The 22,044-nt window shown below is 37.8% G+C and overlaps 1 long non-coding RNA gene across 1 annotated transcript; it reads right to left on the bottom strand.

Moving 5' to 3' along the window:
- Positions 1-465: 465 nt before the first annotated feature.
- On the bottom strand, positions 466-5,657 carry LOC135306005 (uncharacterized). Its single transcript, XR_010366931.1, has 2 exons — positions 5,520-5,657; positions 466-765 (listed from the first exon to the last, which is right to left on the bottom strand). It is a non-coding gene; the product is annotated as an uncharacterized LOC135306005 (long non-coding RNA).
- Positions 5,658-22,044: the final 16,387 nt, after the last annotated feature.

Raw genomic sequence — 22,044 nt, 5'->3', positions numbered from 1 at the left:
TCAACCCAGTGACCTCCAGAGTTTCCTTCCAAGTTTCATCGTTATGTGATCATGTGGTGCTGTGAAAGTAGTTTCTTGAATTATTAGCAGCACATAATTGACAGCAGTCTGTGCACAAGAATTTCAATATACTGATAACCAATATGCAGAACACTTAAACACCATTAGCAACCCCATGCAAGTTTCTGAGCATTTATTTTAGATAATACCCAAAAGCTCTAATCCCATAGGCAAACTCACACATAAACACATTCACAGCAGCTGTGGGAACAGGCTCTTCCACCTTGGTAATTTCCTTGGAACCTGAGAGTTTGATCCTGAGAGTTGTCTTCCTCTTCAGCATTGTCAACTTTGAGGCATGCAAAACCATATATAGAGAGTTTTGCGAGGTTAAATGGAAAGGTAAGATCCTTTCCTATCCTACCACCTGCTGGTATGCATGCAAGATTGGAATATGACAGCTACTGACAGTGTTCATCCTTTATTGCCTTTGTGTGGTAGCCTGTCACAGCTTACATAGCCCCAGTGAAGCAACTCTTCATACAGGTGTGTACTCCACAAATAAATAATGTGACAGATTTCATTTTTTAAATCAAAAAGGAGCTCTTTAACAGAGCACATAAAGTGCATATACTAAATAGGTCAATTGCTGGAATCAGCAATCAGTAGCAGGAGCAGCAGAGACAGCAGCAGTAGTTTTCAGCCACCTGAGACTCATGTAGGTGAGGTCCAAGGTAATAAGATTCCACTGTATTTTCTGAACTCCTGGGAGAAGAAAGAAGGCAAATTCTCAAGGCTGAGGTAGAAGCAACTTTGATCATCCCTCTCCCTAATGAGGTTTTTAATGAAACATCCTATGAAAAAAGTGTGCCCAAAAACCCCTCTTATACTATATTCTTTTTATCTCTACTATAAGTAGGGTTAAAAAACTCCTACTTCAAGATCAAGCTTGTTTTCTTGTTGCTATTGCCTGACTTGTATCAAAGCCATGGAAAGCAACGGTTGAACCTCACCATGTACCCTTGATCAATAAGCTCAAAAAGAATCTGAAAGCAGTCTATAGTGGTAATTTTTAACCCACTGCAAACCCACCAAGGCCAAAATCCCAATATAGCTTGGGATTAAATCTAGTAGGACTGCTAGAGTAAAAGTTATTTTTCTGTGCTGAAAGTCTTAACCATAAAGTGCCACAATCCTCAACTGCAGCTTTACTGACTCCTGTCCTGGAAGCCAAGGGCTTTGTGTCCTTTGTCCAAACAACACTGTGGCCAGCATATTTAGTCACCTTCAAAAGAGCTACACAGAGCCAGAATGTTCTGAGTATTGGGACCCAGGCAGATAGTCGGAACAGCCACAAAACCACAGCTGAAATTTTAAGAGCAAATCTGTTGCACTACCCTGCTAAGCAGAGGATCTCAGTGGTGACACACAAATGAAAACACAGGCACCATCAGGCTCAGTCAGTCCTGATGGAGGGTGGGCCTGGTGTTTGCATAAATACATGAAAGGCCCACAGGTATACATATTTATCCTCTGAGTCTTTTTATGATCTCTGAGCTTTGATCTTCTCTCTCCTAAGACAGGGGGCTCAAGCATGTCCATGAGAGTGCCTCCAAATCTCTCCAAACATCCATGTTATCTATACACAAAGATGTTACTTATCAAAACAGACAGAGGATAAACAGCAGTAGGCATACTATATGGGGTTTTCCACACTGTTATTCTCCAGACCTTTGCATTCTCGGCTGCAAGATCACTTGAACAAATATACCACCATCCTCACCACTCTTCTACTTTTAACCGCCTCCTGCCAACCGGGATGAAACAAGTATTCAGCAGTGAAAACTGCTGAGTACTTTCAATCGTATTGTTCTTGAGGATATGAACCTGCCTGGACTGAGCATGCAGCAGACAAGGCTTCCCTAGGAGTTCTTTTACAACCCCTTACAGAAGGGCTCAGGCAGATTTTTCATTTGATTTTTTTTAAGCCATTATTTAAAACATGAAGACAATCTGTCTGGGTTTTTTGGGTTTTTTCCCCACACAATGACAGAAGCAGTTCTATTCACTCACTCAGCATATGAGGCAGCCAGATGTAATTACTCCTGCAAATTTCCAAGGCTTGAATAGATATAGATAGCAATAAAATGTTACAGAATAGACATGGATATAAGAGGAGTAACACAAGCTGTGACTGTAGGACTGCTCTGAAGGTGAAGAGCCTCTCTGGCCTCTGCTACTATCAACATAGTGAAAATTAAGCATTCAATAGGAGCAAACTCTGACTCCTCCCAGGCTCTCCTTTCCCCATGTGAGGCTTCAGATAAGATCCCTGGCTGAATTATTCCATGACTGCACATTTAGGGTCTTGTATAACACCCCTCACTCTCCAGACCTACTGAAGCATCTCTGATCCTTCAGAGGATGTTGCAAAGCAAGGGGAGGCTGAGAAGTTACTCTGGGCTCTAAAAGCACATCTCTAGATGTGGTTTTAAGCTGCCAATTTTTAAAACAAATTTAGTACTAAATCACTATCCATAGTAATAGAGTTTCTAGGGGCAAAGACAGAATCAGCAGATGTGCCAATGAGTGGCATGCTTTTATCCAAAATCTTCAAGTTCCTGCATCAGATCTCACCCATGCATGTTCTGGAGGAAACAGATTTGTATGGGAAATATTTTTAAGCATATCTAAAACCTGGAGATACGGTAGTAAAGCCTGTATGCCACTCATGCTTTGGCTTCCTCCCCACCAGATATCAGATATACCAAAAAAGCTTGACAAAATGTATAGAATCAGAGAATCATAGCATTGTTTAAGTTGGAAAAGAACTTTAAGTTCACCCAGTTCAACTGTTAACTCAGCAATGCCAAGTTCACCACTTAACCATGTTAACTCAGTGCCCCATGTACACAAATATCACCAGGGATGCTGACTCATCAACTTCCTCAGGCTTGACAGCCCTTTTGGTGAGGAAACCTTTCCAAATAGCCAATCTATATAGGTATTAAGCTATTTCTGGATCTCTCCCAAAGATATTATACATAGGCTTATATTCCAGACTCTACACCACTTCTAATACTATTTCATTACACAATGCCAAAATGCAATTATGTAATCACAGATATGAATTTCATTTTAAAAGCTAAATGAAAGTGTGCACTGCAGTAGACTGCAATTTGGGAAAAGACACATGTCACTAGTAAAAAGATAATAGTGTTTGGTGAGAAGCATTAGGCTAATCTGATTAAACTTAACTTAATTTGTTTTAGGAAGTAACATAAATCATTTAATCCTTCTCAGTAAAATAATAATAGTGATTAACCCAACACTGTTTGTTGATGCCTTTCTAGGTTATTGTTCACAGAATCAAGTAAAAAGAAAAGTAAAATTATTTTTTTAAGGATCCCTGTCTGAAGATGTGTTTGAAAAATACCTAGGAAAGTAATCATCTAAATTCTAGAAAATATTAAGTAAGACTGATGCTTTCCTTGCAGTTTAGATAAATATTTGCCACTTTATTACACTTCTGTCTGACAGCGGTACTGCACTGTAACAATGATGGATGATAGCTATCTATTTCTTTATCCACTGGGAAATATAGACTTACCAAATTGTAGTCCTGGGACAGAGAAAGGAATAAAAATGAAAATTCAAGAACTTTATCAAATGTCAGACTCAAAATTATAAATTCTAGAGCCTTTTTTTTTTTACAACTCTACATTGGCATGGGACAAACAGAAAATGTATGAACAAACCCAAAACGCATATAATTTAAAAATATCTGGTGTTGTAATGATCAATCTATCTGAATTTTTTCCCTTACAGAAAACATGCTAAGCACAATAGACTGTGGGAGGTGCCATGGCAGTGTGACAAATTTACATTCAAAGCATCACTGTAATGTTAAAACTTATAATACAAAACTAAAACTGGAAAAATTCTCTCCCTCCCCCCAACATCATGCCCAAAAACCTTTCAGGGCATTCAACAAGAACACAAAGGTTGTTGAAATAGGAAGAAATAGGAAGAAAAAGTTGGGAAAGCTCTGGACAACATATATGCCCCACTGGTATGTTGAATTGTTTATATATATAATAAAAGAAAAATCTTGGATATTCTTTATAGCAAGTTACATTCCCAAAATTCTTGTATGGTAATTGTAAATGTTTTTAATTAGTAGAAATTACTTATATTTTCATTAAATTAGCAAATACCCAGCATCAAGTCCTCAACTGTTAACAGGAAATAAGGGTAGTTGTAAAGTGAGACTCCCTTCCAGGTGACCAAAGGGCCCAATATGAAGACTGGACACAACTCAAAAGGAAGTCAGCTGTCTCCTAGGAGCATGGATGAGGGACACTGGAAAACTTTCCAATCCACCAAGGCCTTTTGATTACTATCCACTATTAGTTGCTCCAACTGGCAATGATGAAATAACAAAAACAAGTTCAGGGGCAATCAAAAGAGACTTCAGGGCCATATAAGGATTGGTAGAGGGATCAGGAGTACAGGTAGTGATTTTCTTGATTCTTCCAGGAACAAGGAATAGTATTGATAGGAATAGGCAGACCTATCCAGTCAATGCATGGCTCTGAGGTTGATGTCAATGGAAAAATTTTGGGTTTGTTGACCATGGAATGATCTATTTAATACCTGCTTGACTGACATCTGAAAGGATGAACCTGTCTCAGAGGAGAAAAAGAGTTCTAGCACAGGAAGTAGCAGGGCTCAATGACAGAGCTGTAAACTAACTTGGAAGGAGGGAAGGGAGAAAACCAGGCTTGCCAGTTGTGAGTGATGGTATGGTGTGCCAAAATTTGAGGAAACAAAACTGGTGGGATCCCTCAATTCTATTTCATGAAGTGTTGGCTATATTGACTACAAAGTACCACACCTGAAATGTTTCTATACCAATTCATGCAGCTTGGGAAACAAACAGGAGGAGCTTGAGGCTTTGGTCTGGTCCAAGAGATATGACATCATTGGCATAATTGAAACCTGGTGAGGGGATGATGGTCACTGGAGTGCCCTGTTGGATGGTTACAGGTTCTTCAGGAGGGATAGGCAGGGCAGAAGAGGCAGAACAGTGGCATGGTATGTAATAGAAGGGGAATGTAGAATGTATGAAGCTCAAAGTTGGCAATGGCACTCTGAGAGAACCTGGATAAGAATGAAGGGACAAATAATACAGATGTCATTGTGGGAGTCCAGTATAGACCTCCTAGCCAGGACACTGATCCTGACAAATTATTCTTTAAGGAACCAAGGCACACTTCAAAGACAGTGGTCTTGGGAATCCAGAGCAGTTCCAGATAACTGGAACATGGAAAACATTGTCCTGACTTTCAAGGAGGGCATGGAAGAGGACCTCAGAAAATACAGGCCTGTTAGGCTCACTACAGTAGCTGGTAAACTTATGGAGAAGGTTATTCTGGGAGGTATGGACAAACACCTGAAAGACAATGCAGTCTTTGGTCACAGCCAGCACAGCTTTGTGAGAGGAAAGTCCTGCTTACCAAACCTGATTTCTTTACAAGATGAGGTAACCCACTTCAAGGGCAGCCAGCTGATGTAATGATTTTGGATTTCAATACAGTCTCCCACAGGATCCAACTAGACAGAATGTTCAGCTCACAGCTGGATAAACACATCATGTAATGGGTGGATGACTGGCTTACAGATCAGGACAAAAGGTTATTATGAATGGGCTGACATCACAATGGCAACCTGTCACTAGTGGGTTCAGCAGGGCTCCATCTTCAGTCCTGCACTTTTCAACAACTTCATAAATTATATGGATGTAAGACTGGAATGGATACTAAGTTTGCAGGTGATGAAAGCTGGGAGGGGCTGCTGACTCTCTTGAGGGCAGGGAGACCCTGCAGAAAGTCCTGGACAAATTAGAGGGCTGGGCAATCACTGGCCATAAGAAATTTAACAAGGAAGATTATTAGATATTGCACCTGAGATGGGACAACCCTGGATGTATGCTGGAGAGCAGCATGGCACAAAGTGACCTGGGGGCCCTGGTTGAGGGAAAGTTGACCATAGGTCAGCAGTGCCCTGGCAGCCAGGAGGGCCAGACGTGTCCTGGGATGCATCAGGCACACCATCACCAGCTGGGCAAGGGAGGAGATTGTCCTGCTCTGCTCTGCACTGGGGCAGCCTCACCTTAAATGCTGCATGCAGCTTTGGGTGACACAATATAAAAAAGGTATTAAACAATTAGAGAGTGTCCAAAGGAGGGCAACAAAGATGGTGCCTTGAGGGGAAGCTGTATGAAGAGCAACTGAGGTCACTTGGTCTGTTCAGCCTGGAGGAGTCTGTAGGGAGACCTCATTGCAGTGACTAATTCCTCATGAGGGGAATATGGGGGGCAAACACTGATCTCATCTCTGTGGTGACCAGTGACACATATATATGTGTCACATATATATGGACCTGAGGGAATGGCCTGAAGCTGCATCAGGGGAGGTTTAGGTGTTTAGGTTGGATATTAGGAAAATATTCTTCTTCCAACGCGTGGTTGGACACTGGAACAGGCTCTCCTATTGGAAAGTGGTCACAGCAGCAGCCTGAGAGGGTTCGAGAAGCATTTGGACAATGCTTACAGTCACATGGTGTGATTTTTTGGGATGGCGCCGTGCAGGGCCAGGGGCTGGACTTCAGTGATCCTTGGCGGCCTTCCCACTCAGCTTATTTCATGATTCCATGACTCTACAATTTTGTGAAGTAAGAAACATGAGGGGTTTGTTTCATATTTCCAGGTGATGATGATGATGATGAATAAATGTTATAGCAGTACATACAAGAAGAGTATAGAAAAACATGGGGTTTGCTACAGTGTATAATGTCTGTAAATATAAAATTTTATTAAATAAAACTTCATAAAATATAAAGTTTTCTTTGTCCTAGCAGCACTGAGCTTATGGTATAAATTAATAACTATTCCAAACTTTATCTTTTTTGCTTCAACTTTGAGTCCACAGGTTCTTCACAAATGTCATTACAAAGCATTAATGAAGTTTGTGAGTTCTGAACTATCCTAACTCCACTTAAAAACTTTATAGTTTCCTTTCTTAAACCCATTTTTCGTTTTAAGAAAATTTATTTTGGTAAATAAATTACTATTTTTGTTCTAATTAATGCCAGACAATCTCCTTAAGTCCTTTGTTTTAATATGTAAATTATTCATAAGAGGTTTCTTTTCCACTTACACAGGATTTTAAAAATCCCTTATAGGCATAATGAACTTTTATAATCGGTTGTCACCTTAATTGAAAAATTATAACTTTTAACATTAGTGTTCTTTAGGGAAAATTGTTTCAAAGTATCACTATTGAAGAGAATGTTTTAGTCCTGTGTCATCTTCTGATTTATCATGGCAATTTTAAGTCTTGCATAATTGTTTTGACCTAAAATTAGAACAAATATGTTAATGTTTTCATTGACTAGACAGTATGGCAGTTCTTGCAATGTCACTATACCTACCTATATATACATAAATCACAGTAATTCTACTTTCCACTCTCTAATCATATCTGGCTGGGGGTTTAAGATTGCCAATATAATTTTAAAAATGCACACACACATATATATATATATATATATATATATATATGCATAGCTTTGTACTCAGATGTGAAACACCACCATCCACAATTGGAAAGTCTAGAATCCTTCTAGATCTACTCACTTAAAGACTTATGGGTAAAATGAAGAGGAAAAAGTAGAGAAAGAAGATATTGACATATTAGAAGCACATTTCTTGACATATCTGTGTCTTGACTTCTCTCAAATAATTGGTTCAGGATAAAGCTTTTTTGTACTGTTTTATTGCCAAAGAAAACAAAACTCCTCATTCCTATCACAGTTTACCTACAATCATATGTGTGTCTCATTTGCCTTTTTTCTGTGTTTTTATGTCCCCCTGTATTTGCTAAATATGTTGATGGATATATTGTACACCATTAAAAATAATTGTCAACCTGTTTGTAGACACATTCTGTCTGGTTATACTAATTTCTTCCTTTTTATTTCAGCTTTTTTGCTTTGTAAGCTCTTTGAAGAAGAACGAATAAAGTAATATTTTGGGGTGAAAAATGATCTCACAAATAGAGAATTTTCAATAGTGCTGAAGTTTTTTTTGTGGATACATTTGTTAGATTTGTTGAATTTTTGTAAAATTGTAAATCCTCAGATGGATTGTGTAAGAAAAACACATAAAGAAATATTGAAATACATTCAAATACTATTTAATTTTTCAGTCAGGTTTTACTTGCACAATCTGTCACTGTTGGAATGTAATAACAGTTGTTTCCCACTAAGCTCCCTAGAACATAAACCCTTGCAAAAACAATCATTCTCAAAGATGTGTTGCAACGTATTCTTTGTACAAAGGATTCTTTTTGTTGATTTTATCAGAAGATCATTTAAGAGGCATAAAGTGATACAGCATATTAAAGATTTGAAATTAAGTCTGCAGACAGACCCCCTGTGAAGACTGTAAATGACTTCCAGATAGCTCTGCTTAACAGCTCTGTTACCAGTGGGGTCTCAGTTAAGTTAGAATAAAACTTACCATTCTTTTTGTATTGTTCAGTAAGGAAACAGAAAATAAGTTTTACTTTATACTGTATGCTTATTTTTCTAAGATAACTTACTGGAGATTGGAAAAAAATTACAACTTCAAATTGGGCCTGATTCTTCTTGCTTGCTCGAGGAAGAGGCTTTTGACCTATCCCAACCTGCAGTGCACGGGCTAAGCCATGAAAATGGATCACAAGAAGGGTTATGTGTAGCTATGATATTTTAGTGAAAAATCCTTTGCTAGGATTTTCCCCTCCTGAAGAGCTGAGGGCCTCAGGAAAGAAATGTAAACAATAACTGTCTGCTGCTGTGGAAGGCCACAGGTGCATCTTCCATTGGTCCATGTGGATTGTTTTCAATCAGTGACCAATCACAGCCACCTGTGCCAAGGCTGTGAGCAGTCACTGGATTTTGTTGTACTTTCTATTCTATTCTTGTTCTTTGTAACCTTCTGATCATCTTCTCTCTCTGTTCTTTTAGTATAGTTTTAATGTAGTATTTTAATATAATATATAACATAATAAATCAGCCTTCTGAGAAAATGGAGTCAAGCCTTGTGTCGCCACACATGGGGACTCCTCAACAGTTATGAAGTGGTCATCTACAGTGAGACAACAGCTGACAGCTACCTGTATTCCAGGCTTTAGTGATGTTGCTTCTTGGTTAGCAGAGTTTGGACATCTCCTATGAAAGAATAATAACTTTAAATTATTTTTCACTTTGATTTTTCCTCATGTTCTAGCTATTTTCCTCCAATGTGTAAAAGAGAAACACTTTTTTCCATTCTCTATGACTTTTTGTCATCTCATAAGTTTCTTTCTTATTAAAGCTGTTGTACCAGACAGTAAAGCTAGATTACACAGCAAGGCTTATATGGTGAACACTTTATGTGGTCAAACCCAGACGTTTTCTGGGGACAAATTTGGTAGTAGAGAGGACTCTCCAAGCCATCTTTTATCTGCTAAAGTGGGTCCTGTCATAGAAGCAGTTTGTGTTCTCCTGTTTATAATAGTGGGAATGTATTAAAGCAGTACACTGTGGCTGCTACTCAGAACAGTAGTGGATTGTTTTCCTCCTGTGAAAAATGGGGTGCAGGAAATACTCTGAGAGCAGTGCATATCACGGCATCCCAGAAACATTAGAGATGGAATGGACATTAGAGATCATTTAATACAACTCCCACACCAAAGTAAGGTAAAGAAATTCCTTCTCGTGTTGAGGTAGAACTACTTGTGTTTTAGTTTATGGTCATTGATCCTCATCCTATCACTGCACATCACTGAGAAGACTTGCACCATTCTCTTAACACTTGCATTCAAGATATTTATTTGCATTAATAAGACCCTTCTCTCTCTTCTCTAGACTAAACAGGCTCAGCTCTCTCCATCTCTTCTCATGTGAGAGATGCTCCAGATCCTTCACCATATTTGTGACCATCCACTGGACCCTCTCTCTTTAAGTCTTTTACTGAGGGGCCCAGAACTGCACACAATATTTCAAATGTGGCCTTATTCAGGCCAAGCAGAGAGGCAAGATCAACTCCCTCCACCCGCTGACCGTCTGCTTCCTGCTGTACCCCAGGATCCCACTGGCCCTCTTGGCCACAAGGGCACTGCTGGCTCATGGTCATCTTGCGACCCACCAAGACTCCCAGGTTGTTCTTTGCAGGGTCGCTCTCCAGTAGGTTGAGCCCCATTCTGTGCTAGTGCTTGGGGTTATTTCTCCCCAGGTGCAGGACCCTGCAGTGGCCCTTGCTGAACCTCAATGGGTTTCTTTTTGCCCAACAATTCAGCCTATTGAGGTCCTGCTGAACAGCGGCTCAGCCTTCAAGTGTATAACCCACTGGCCTGAGTTTTGTACCATCAGCGAACGTGCTCAGGTTCTATCTCTTTATCCAGGTCATGGATAAACATCTTCAATAAGACTGGAGACAGTATTGAAACACCACTGACTACACAACTCCAACTGGATACTGCTTTGCTGATCATGACACTCTGAGGTCTGCCATTCAGCCAGTCCTTGATCCACCTCACTCTCCTTTTATCTAATTGCTTTTCCTGAACTTACCTATTAGGATATTATGGGTGACAGCATCAAAAACATTGCTGAAGTTGAGGAAGACAATATTCTGAGTTCTGTAATACAGATACAGCATGAAAGGCTCCAGAAAACACAAGGACTATCCAATAATTTCATGATAGTTTTGTTTTTTCCTTAAGGGTTTCAGTAAAATTTCTTCCTCTTTGTAGCAGTGGTTTGGGAGACAGCAGAAATCTGGCTGAGATTGAGAATTTCAAATTGAAAGGTCAAATCAGAAAAGGTACCACTATACATTAGATTAAACACTATCCCATCCTTCTCCATGGCATTTTTACTGTTTATAGCCTCTTCCTCCTCTCAAATGATGACTTTCTTTTCATTTTACTTGTAGGCAGTTGATTTTTGTTCCAGTAAAGGGAGTCCAGATGCATCATTCAAGGTAAAAGTCTTCATTAGGGAAGGAACAAGGGTTTTGTCAGGGGATGTAGAGTGGGCATCAACACATCTAAGAGCAAACTCTGGTTATGAATTGATGTTCTTAAAATAATTCCAAACTCTGACTTAGCGCATAATAACGAAATGGGTAAGACCAGTAATATACCAAACCATGTTCAGTGTGCATGTTACAATCTGCCTGCAATTCATGAGGAACAATTGGTTTAGGATGGTGATGTGGCTCAGTGGAGGATGAATTTTTCAAACATATATTTTTGTTTAACTCTTCTGATGACACATACAAATGTAATAATTCATGAATATTCTGAAGCACTTTTAAATCTTCATTACACAAGTGACAGTCAACTTGCTTGTAAAATAACCCTGTTAATTCTTCTAATAGCATGATGTGTAAAAGATCACAGCTTTTCACATCTACAGAGGAATGGACACTTTGTGAGACTCTGCAGCCAGGCTTTGCATTCAAATTTTGTTATACCTATGCATATGCTAGCTTACCTATGGTTTCCTTAGCATTTTTGATAATCCAATGCGTAATTTGTATTTTCACTTAGTATATCTCTTCCTTACTTCTAGCAAGAAACAAGATAAATCCAGAATTTCTCTTTCTAGCAATGCTATAGATTTCTGTGTGAACTTGAGAAATAAATCTTTGGTTTTGACTCACCACTTGTGTAATAAGTGTAATAAATATTACACATATTCAGGAGAAATTCAGGAAAACTAAATTGAAAAAAAAGATTATCTTTTTATTTTTATTCTTATTTTAAACTCAAAAAAATTTGAATTGTCAGGATTCTTTTTCCTCCTATGAACTTACAGTTCCATGAGTAACAAGGCATCTGAAAGAGAAATGTGGCTATCATGAACAGCAACCAGTATGAATATACATTGCTTCTATGATAAATTCAGCTTTTAATGTTGAATTCTGAAACTGACAATTTGACCCATCTCAAAGATCAGATAGCTTTGCTTCTCATTCTGGATTATATTTCTCTTACAGTAGGCAATGAGGATTGCAAACTGGGAATATGGAAATAAAATGCAACACACATTTTTTTATAACATAAGTGATATAAATTTAAACAGTCTTAATTGCACATACAGTAGTAATGACTGCAATTTGATGTGAATGTTCCCTGCAATAAAAAAACCACATTTTTGTGAAGTATGCAGTGAATTATGTACATTATTGAGCATATTCTACAGTTTTGTGTTAATCTTCAGAATGACAAAAAAAATCAAGTCAATTATTTCTTGTAAACCATTTGTTCAGAAGATTTTCAGGCTTTCTAAAGATATAAGTTCTGATATTTTGCAAGAAAATATAATTTTTTCAATATATTTTTATCTTTTAGTTTTACATGGCATAGAAAGACTTCAAGCATATTACTTATAATCCAAGCTGTAAATAAGAATGTGGAGATAAAATTTTAAATGGGTAAGAGGGCAAGTACCACTCTAACTCATCCTATATATATAAGTGAAAAGTTGTGGGGTTTTTCCTTAAATCAGGTTAATGATGTATATTGAACTGTACCTACAACCTTTAAAACTTTCTGTATTTATGCTGTAGTTACTAGGTATATATCCCTTGTTTATTCCTTTTCAGTGGTTAAATGGACTTTCTCTTGGGCTCTAGAGTACCAACAAAATACAACCACATTTTCTGAAAAGAATGTAGAGATTCTTTGTGCTTTTGTTTCTGAATTCTTGAACAAGTGGACAACACCTAGACCTCACTTCAGGCGCAGCGGCAGCATGTCTCCAGTCCCCATCTCTGAGATCTGGGTCCCTTCCAGAGCTACGTACCATCATCTCTTCCCTGCAGGAAAAACTTTGCATAAGGATAATGTGTAACTGTGTATTATCTTAATGTGGAGTGGAGATGTGGTATCTGGCTTGGAGACAGAGAAGCAGACCCTTTATACCTCAAAGGACCTGCAGAATTTGAGAAGCAAAGGATAAAACTTTCACTTTGAAGAACCAGAGAAAACAATGGGGAAGAGCAAAATATAAGGATTGATATTGCCATCAGGATTTATAATGTATGTTATACATAATTTATATATTTTTTCGATTATCCACTATATACCTCTACATTTGTAACATATTAGCCAGTACACAGAAACAGCAACTACCATGTTTCTTTGAAAGTTTGCAGACTATTCAAATTCTTTTGGAAACTGTTTGGTGTGAATCTTTATTCAATTAAAGGCAGAAGAGTACCAAGAAAAGAAGAGGACAAACAATTATATATATCACTTTATTTGTATAAAATCAGAGGATTAAAAAAAATAAAGATACTGTATTAAAAAAGACAGAGCTTGTCAGCTGACTTATATTTTTGAGGAGTGACATTTCTATATAGAAAGATATTTTTGTAAAACTCTGATAAAGTACATCACAGGGACAGAATTAACCCATCCTTGTAATGAATGTGGACAGCTTCTGTATCTCTCTTTTGTTTTTATTGTTATCTAATATATCAAAATAATTATAAAATGAGGCTCTGAAAATTCTTTATAGCTATTACTTTCATCTCCCTTTTGTATTTAGAATGAAGCTGCCAGATCAGAGTATGTTCCCTTTGTAAACCTTCTGTATTTACTTCATGGGAGTGCACAAGAGACAGATTTTAAAATTCCATAATTTACAGGATAATTTTAAATAATGTTGCTGTAATTTAGGGCAGTCATGCAGTATTGGTAATGTGATTATAATTATTATTCCTTTATTTATTTGCCACTGAAATTCTGACAACATATATCTCTTACTAAATGCACATGGCAAGCACATCCTGTCCCAAAAGGCAGCTTTTCACTTGAGCTCCTACCAGCTTTACTCACCCTGAACAGCACATTTATGCAAAAGGAGTCACCTTATTATAAAGTGGTGCCTCATGGCAAGGATGAAGATGATGTTGAAAACCTGCAGCAGATGAAAAGCCTGCTTGGTGAATGAAAAATTGGAGACTCCTAAGTCACTCTGTTCCAACAATGTTGGTTTTTTTTGTCTGCTTTGAGAGTAAGTAGTTTCCCTCAAAATGAGCTGCTCTCTATCCATTTCATTCCATCTTTCTCTAATGCCCACAATTTCCTGACAGCTGTGCAAGCAGCCTGCGAGCCCTGTGTGGCAGTGGGCACCACACATACCACCTCCTCTGTGTGGCAGGGAGTGGGACCAGCAACTGGCCTGGCAGGAGTGGGAGAGCAGCCCCTCTGCCTGGCTGCAGCACCCAAAGTTCCCACCGATGGGGATATTTGCACCAAAGTCAACCATTCTTTGAAGAAGTTATCAATGAAGAGGCTGACAATCAGCTGATGGCAGTGTACAGCAACACATGGGACCTCTGCCCCTCAGTGTTTGGGGGAGCAGGGGCTTTCCCACCAGCATGTTGGTGGGTTCTGGGCATCTGCAGGAGCGTATGCTAGGCTAGAGAGGCCTTGGAACCAGGGTAAACGGGGCAATCCATCCTCTCTGGAGAAGGGACTGGGGTCTGTAAGCCATACCTGCAGTGAGGCTGTGTGTGAGCAGATGGAATGCAGAGCTCTGAGTGCATCTGTTGGATCAGAGCCTGGGTGGATTACTCCTAGAAGAATACTTAAGTGTGTTTACTAACACTTTGTAAGAGACTTGTGATCTGGTTTATTCTGTAGAATTGCAGAAATTGATTTTGAAACTATTTTTCACTGACTGCTTGCTAATTATGGGCTATTCATAGATGCAGAAATCAAGTTTTGATGTTTACTGGAGTCAAAGTATGTAAGCTGAATATTTTGTCCCTGAGATTCATGGCATCTCAGTGAATAACCTGTGATTTCTGTGACCACTTTATTTCTCTTCTTCACCAAGCCCCGCCTGTTTTATTGAAGTCATGCTAAAACTCTTTTTGACTTTCTCTTTTTAAAATGAGTCAAAAGTACCGTCAAAAGGGCTTTTTGGGCAACATGCAAATACAGGTCCCTTCTGAGAAAGCATGCAGAGTTATGCAAGTGGATGTCAATTTCCACATCTTCTAGATAGGGATAGCTAGGATATTCTGTCTAAGAAGATGGTAGCTGCATTTCCCACCAGGTATCCTGTTCTTTTAAATGCTTTCTTTCTATTTTCCAAATGGAGCTCCATACTCCCTGAGATGATGCAAATGAGAGAAACACAGAGAAAGGAGTGTATGAGCTGAAATTTAGCAAAAGCTTTTAACACTTAAGTATCACGTTCTTGCATGGCTTGATTATATAGTCGCAAAAATGTCTTATTGTCAGAGACCTGCCTAAAAAGGTCAAAAAAAGCAAATAATTTCTTCTTGTGGGTGAGACAGGTAGACCGCCACATGTGCAATTTTGTGTTCAACTTGGTAAAATTAGTGCATGTTGCAAGTCATTCTGCAAAATAGAACATCCATACTTGCTACAAATACACATTTAGCATCTAAAAATGAAACCTTTGCAATTTTGCCGTGAGGAAACTTTTCACTAGCTGTCTTTCCAGTTGTACTCCTAGAATAACATTGCTTCTGGATCAAACTTTTTCACTTGAAGCACAGTCCATAAAATGTATGCATATGCTACAATTCTCAGATACCCAGACCCTGACAAACACATTTTCTTCCTAAAACAAGGCTATAGATTTTTCAGTGAGGCCTATGTCTGTGACAAATTTCAGCTGCCATACCATGGCAGCTCCAGGAAATCACGCATAGCTTTAAATACTGAGATGTTTCTGTTACTTATCCTGTTCTATAATGAATCATATATGCTGAAATCCTCAAAGAAAAAAAAAAAAGTAGAAAATGTCAGTCACATTGTCTGAAGTCCTCCACAAGGTTAAAAGTATCTGAGGCAGGTTTTAATGACAAATTTTGTCAATACCACTATGGCACTTAAGAAAAACCTGTGGAATATATACATCTAGTACATAAGCCCTGTGTTTTTCCAGGAATAATTTATCTCTATTTCTCAGAGTACTTCTACATTAGCAAAAGATTGGTCTTGTTAATGCGATCTACAACTGAGAATGATACATGACACTTTATCACCAATGATGTATTAACTGCAGACTATAGCCTGAAAATAATGAACACAGGAGTATAACTCCACTACGATGTCACTCTAGAAACTACTTTACTTTTCTCTGCAAGAATTTAGTGACTTTTGAATTTAATTGCTATGCACTGGTTAGGACATTTTATTTAACCTTCTCACATGTTTACCTTCATTGACTGCTTGCTGTGCTTTAATACCAAGAGAAACTATTTAATCCACTCAAATATTTCCATTAGATTTTTCTTTCTAAGTGGATCTATGGACAATTACACCTCCTAGAAAGGCAGGTACTCGTTAGAACAATGTCTGTTGTCACTAGAGCACAAAATAGTCTGTGTGGCTCATGAATTGAGGCAGATTCAGAAAGATTTTTAATCGCATTTTAGTTCTTTAATGTTCATATATTAAAAATTTTTTTCCATTACCTAAGATCTGAGATAAATCCATTTCAATAAACTCACTGATACACTGAATAAGCTTACAGTCAAATCTCATTTCTCTCTCTTTCTTTTCTTGTTTGGATTTCTGATAGGGTTTTTTGTGTTATTATGTTTTCTTTTGCAAGGTCCTTTATACATTTTCTGAGTGCTGTCACTTAATAAAACAATCTTTAATTTGCAAAGCATATCTAGCATTTTTTCTAGTGGTTTACTCTTCTTCTCCCTTCTTTCATAGAAATCTTTGTATCTCTTCAGCATGAAAGAGTTCAATGGTGAGAAGTCTCTAGATGCCTAGTGATGATACAGCTGTTTTGTGATCTTAGACAAAATTTCTCCTGCTCAATTGCCATATTGCAGACATCTCACACTGAGAAAATTAATACTTATGATGAGAAATAATATGATTCTTTGTATCCAGATGTACTTCATGAAGGGAAGTTATTAATTACTAAAAAAATTTTGACTTCAGCTTCACCCCAAGGGTCTACTCCTTCTTAGGCCATCAAAGAAAAATTATGTTTTCTAATAATAGTGACATAAGGATGTCTGATCCTTTTCATTTCTAGAGGCTTTAAATGTTATTTTAGCAGCTTTGAATACATTGGGTTTTTCTATTCCCTTTTGAATTAGGCAGGTCATTCTGGCTTGCTAGAAAATTAGATTGTAATGTCATAACAATATCTTTCCCAGGTTCTTTTTTGGTTTTGTTTTGGTTTATGGGGGTGGGGGGGTGGGGGGAGGGGTATTTCATGGTTTTTTTTAAATGTTGAATTACAGAAACTTCATATTTTCTTACTTCTGAAAATGCAGCACTGCCATTAGATATTATTTTAAAAATTGAAGCCTCATGGTAGAAGGCTTTTGGAAACCCGTGCAGGCATAACACAGGTCACAACATAGAAACACTGCTGCAAGGTGAGCACTGTTGTGGGTTTTTTTTTTTCAAATACATGTGAAAGGAAACAATGGTAATCAGAAAGGGTGAGGTATGTTTTAGTGTAGGTGACAGATAATGAAGTTTTGCATTGGCTTTTCCATACCATGTTATTCCTTCTGGGGGATTGATGTGTGATTATAATTACACCCCATGAGAAATGGTTTCAAGCTTGCAATCTAGTTTGCTTTGTGTTTGTCATTTTGCAGCTATAATTTCAGGAGGCTGTGTGTTTCCTGTGACTGTTACACTTAAAATAAATTACATAGGTGGAAAAGAGCTGCCCTGTCAGTGCTCCGTGAAGAGTAATTTGCCTGGTATGGGCTCACAAGGCATTATCTTACAATGTTATAATTAATCAAGTACCTTTTGGCAAGTTAGTGTCAGCTGCAGAGCAAAAGACTTCTGTCACATCATGATTTGCTAGTCCTCATTAGCTGTATAATAACCTTTAAAATTGCAGGGGAAGAATGACATTACTTAAACAACGTAGGTTTTACCCCTATGCATGTGCTCAGCTAAGACCTAGTCACTTCTATAAATAGGTACTTTGCAGTATTAAGAAAATATTCAGAATCTGGCCCCTTAATTATTAGCATTCTGTCTTGAAAAGCATGGTTGTTCATGAATTGAAAATTTTATTTCTCTTGTTTCAGAGTATTTAAGTGCTTATTGGTGTAGAACAGCAAATTACTGAATGAAGTAATTGTAAGAAATATACCTGTTTTTTACAAGAAAAAAGTGGTTTCATGACTCACCCACAATTTAAATGACCGCACAGTGTACAATAATATATTCTCAAGTATGACTTCAGCTCAGTATACAACAGATTACATCTGGCCAGGGGTATGTTACTCCACAGCAAACCTAGGAGGATTATTGACAATAGATACAAAGTGTTGAAAATCAATCACACCATGCAATAAATTCTCGTGAAGTTAATAGTAAGGGCAGACAGATTCTGCATCTGCATCTGAACAACACATCTGAAAGAGATGCACAGAGTGGAAATAACCTGTATTATAAAAATCACTGCCAGTGTTTCCTTCTTTTCTTGAGTAGGGGGAAGTAGCAATCACACTGCAAGCTTTGAGCATCACAGCTTAGTCTTTGCTCTGTCTTTGATTTGGATGCTTTCATTTTCTCATGCAAAAATAAAAGCACCTTGAGGTGATCTAAGAGGAGTATTAAGGGCTCTTTATGAGAAGAAATGTTCAAGATTCTGAAAACATGGTCTTCTGAGGAATATTAAATTTGATCTCAAGAACAGAGATGTATGAAATCAGAAGATATTTTAAAAAACTTTTGTCAGTAATTTTGTCTGGTTGCCAGATAATCACTAAAAGAATGTCTCATTTTTGCTTTCCAGGTGCTCTCTAAAGGGACAAATAAAAAAAAAATTAAAAAGAAGAGCAGTGTATTTGGTGAAGAGGAAAATGAGCGAATTAAATCACAGTGAGTTATGCATGCCTAGTATTTGTTTTCTGATTCTCTTACATGCATCTGTGATAGCTCTTTCATTTTAATGAGCTTCATTTTTTCCTGTTTTCCTGCAGTCATCGACAGAATTTTTCCAGTGCAGTATATGGGCCACTCGTAAGAAGAGTGACACTCAGACCAGAGAATCACCAGGGCAGAAGAAAGTCTCTGCTACGTCACCTGAGGAAAAATGAGCTGCAACTGCCTTTCCACACCCTCTTCAGACTTGTCCTTATGCTGTGTGGGTAAATATGTGTGTGAGAGTGCTTGGGAGCTTCCCTCATTTTCTTTGAGGAGGTGATGTTGCAGTTCAATGACACCAGGACAGCTACGGGAGATCTGATATTGAAGATGATTTAGCATATTTCAATGGGATTTTCACATAAATATTTCAATTTTCAGTTCAACTCAAGCTTTGTAATAAACAAGAACATCAGAAGGGTTTACACACACACACACAAAAAAAAAAAAAAAAAAAGCAGCTAACATCACAGTGCAATTCATAAATACTGTACAAAGCTATTTTCTGAAACACCTCTTTCTGTAGATAAAAATAACCCAGGTCTATCCTGAGAATCTAAATACCAGAGGTCAACTAAAATAACTCAATTAATTCCCTTGTTGTATATTTTCAAGACTGTTGTTCGTATAATAGTTTTCAATGTTTGATATTTGCAGTGTTGATCCTGCAGTTTTATTAACTCTCAACACCACTGGGTGGCTAAAAGGTAAATAACTGAGTGAAAGAGAAAAATGGGATTGAAGGAGGAAACAGTGTTAGTATTCCTAAAACATGACAATCAAGTAGCCAAGAGAGAGAGCCTTTCAAAGATCACCACCTTGGTATATTTATTTTCTTCAAGTTTATATGTTGGAAATTGAGGTAAATACAGGGGTTAGGGTTAGGGTAGCAAAAAAGGCATAGATCACCAGTGACAGTGAAAGTATCTGGAACATTTTCAACCACTTTTCCTCATCTGTTTCTAAGAAGAAAATGTATTTAAATTTCTATGCTCAATTTAGTCTGGAGAGCATATAAGTACAAATTGATGGTAGCTTTTTCTCCTTTCTTATATTCAATACTTTTCTGACGTTTTTTTTTTTTTTTTTCCATCAGCCCAAAGCAACTGCTTGATTCTTATACAGGTTAGTTAAACAATTAATGCAAACATTGTCATTTTTCATGACATAACATCTGTACTCATCTTTGTTTTAGGAACCATTTGCTTGCTTCTCTTTTGTTCTCTCTTTAACTAACCCTGATAACACATGGTGTTTCACTTGCTAGAGGACTAAATTCAGAAAAGTTTCTGAAATAATGTCAGTGTAAATTCCAGAGTAAATTTAATAAATAGAATTGTTCATTTTTTCATCATAAAAATCTACAGAAGGAAAGAGAAGGGAATTGCAAAGTATCAGGTGAGGAATTATTTTTGCATTCACATTATGAAGCTAATGTGATTTCATTCATTAACAAGAGCTGAAAACTTAAAAATCTCTACAATTAATGAGCTAAAGGAAGGGAGACCTCCCATGGCATATAAAGCAGTCAATGTGATATGAAGTTATCTTTGAGTTGTGAGGAATTTTTTAATCTTTCTATGTATAGAGGATTTGTTCTGTTTACAATATGCATCACATCACAAATGGCTTGCAGCATATAGATTTATGCAGAAGTTTTTAATTTCTGATGTCAAAACTAAAAACTATGGCAATCATGGGAATTTTATCACTGACCCTGTGATTCTGTGATCAACCCTTTTGGATGCCTTAATCCTTTTGCAATTTTTTTCTGACTGGGGTTGGTTTTTTTTTTTTCCATGAATATTCCATGAATAAGTAGATAATTTCCATAATTGTGTATTAACAGAGTTGTACTAAATTTGGAAAGTCTGATAGGTTCAGTGTTGTGTTCAACTCAAAATCTGTGAACTTTTTCAGAATGTAGCTCAGGTGGAAATTGCCCACTTTTTGTACATTAATATTATGTGACACATGATGTGATTACTGTATAATTTCAATTTCTGTCCTGAAGTTTTCCATCCAGTACACTGACGGTTTCTATGTTACTTCAATGTAAGCATTAGCAGAAAGATTTTGGCAATTCTATCTCAGTAGAAGCAAATCAAACACACACACAAAAAAAATAAAAACAAAGATAATTTACTGCATTTACAAATAACTTTGTATCACTGATTTAGCCATGAAATGAAACTGAAATCTCATGTCACTGTACAACAAGACCAAGACTATATACTTTGCTCACAAGATATTCTCAGGATGAGCCTTACTTTTTCACATACTCTGATGAAACAGTCTACACCATCCCTCACCTGTGTATAGAATATCTTTGTATTTCATCAAGCTGAGCTGTAGTGGTCTGTGCTTTCTATGACAATGTTCAGTCTTCTCGTTTGATTCATTTCACCCACAGAGAGTAGCTAGGAAGGACTTGCCTATGTAGAAGACTGAAGATCTCTTTTAGCCCCATATCCTTCTGCAGAGATCTTAATTTCAATCTTCCCTTCCCTTCCCTTCCCTTCCCTTCCCTTCCCTTCCCTTCCCTTCCCTTCCCTTCCCTTCCCTTCCCTTCCCTTCCCTTCCCTTCCCTTCCCTTCCCTTCCCTTCCCTTCCCTTCCCTTCCCTTCCCTTCCCTTCCCTTCCCTTCCCTTCCCTTCCCTTCCCTTCCCTTCCCTTCCCTTCCCTTCCCTTCCCTTCCCTTCCCTTTCTCCATAAACACTGGACTTAAAAATGAACTTTTCAGGTGTTAATGCTATGGGAGCTCCTTCTGTGTAGATTAAGACTAATATTAATTTTATTCACAATAGAATATGCTGCAGGAAGCTGGAAGGGTTAACTGAGATTAGGTTAACTCAGTGACTGAGAAGTTTCAACTGATTACACAGGAACATTTTTTCAGTATAGGGTACCATGGCTTTGTCTGCATATTGTTTGCATCTCTAAACCGTAAATCTGATACTTTTGTAAGATCCTTCAGAAAGTCTAAATGCCTTAACTGACTCAGAACTCTCCTCAGTGTTCACACTGAGAGAATACT

The sequence above is a fragment of the Passer domesticus genome, chromosome 1 (genome assembly GCF_036417665.1).
Source record: "Passer domesticus isolate bPasDom1 chromosome 1, bPasDom1.hap1, whole genome shotgun sequence".
In the NCBI taxonomy this organism is placed as follows: domain Eukaryota; kingdom Metazoa; phylum Chordata; class Aves; order Passeriformes; family Passeridae; genus Passer; species Passer domesticus.
The sequence above is the reverse complement of the archived record's forward strand: the minus strand, read 5'-3'. Positions and strand labels throughout refer to the sequence as shown.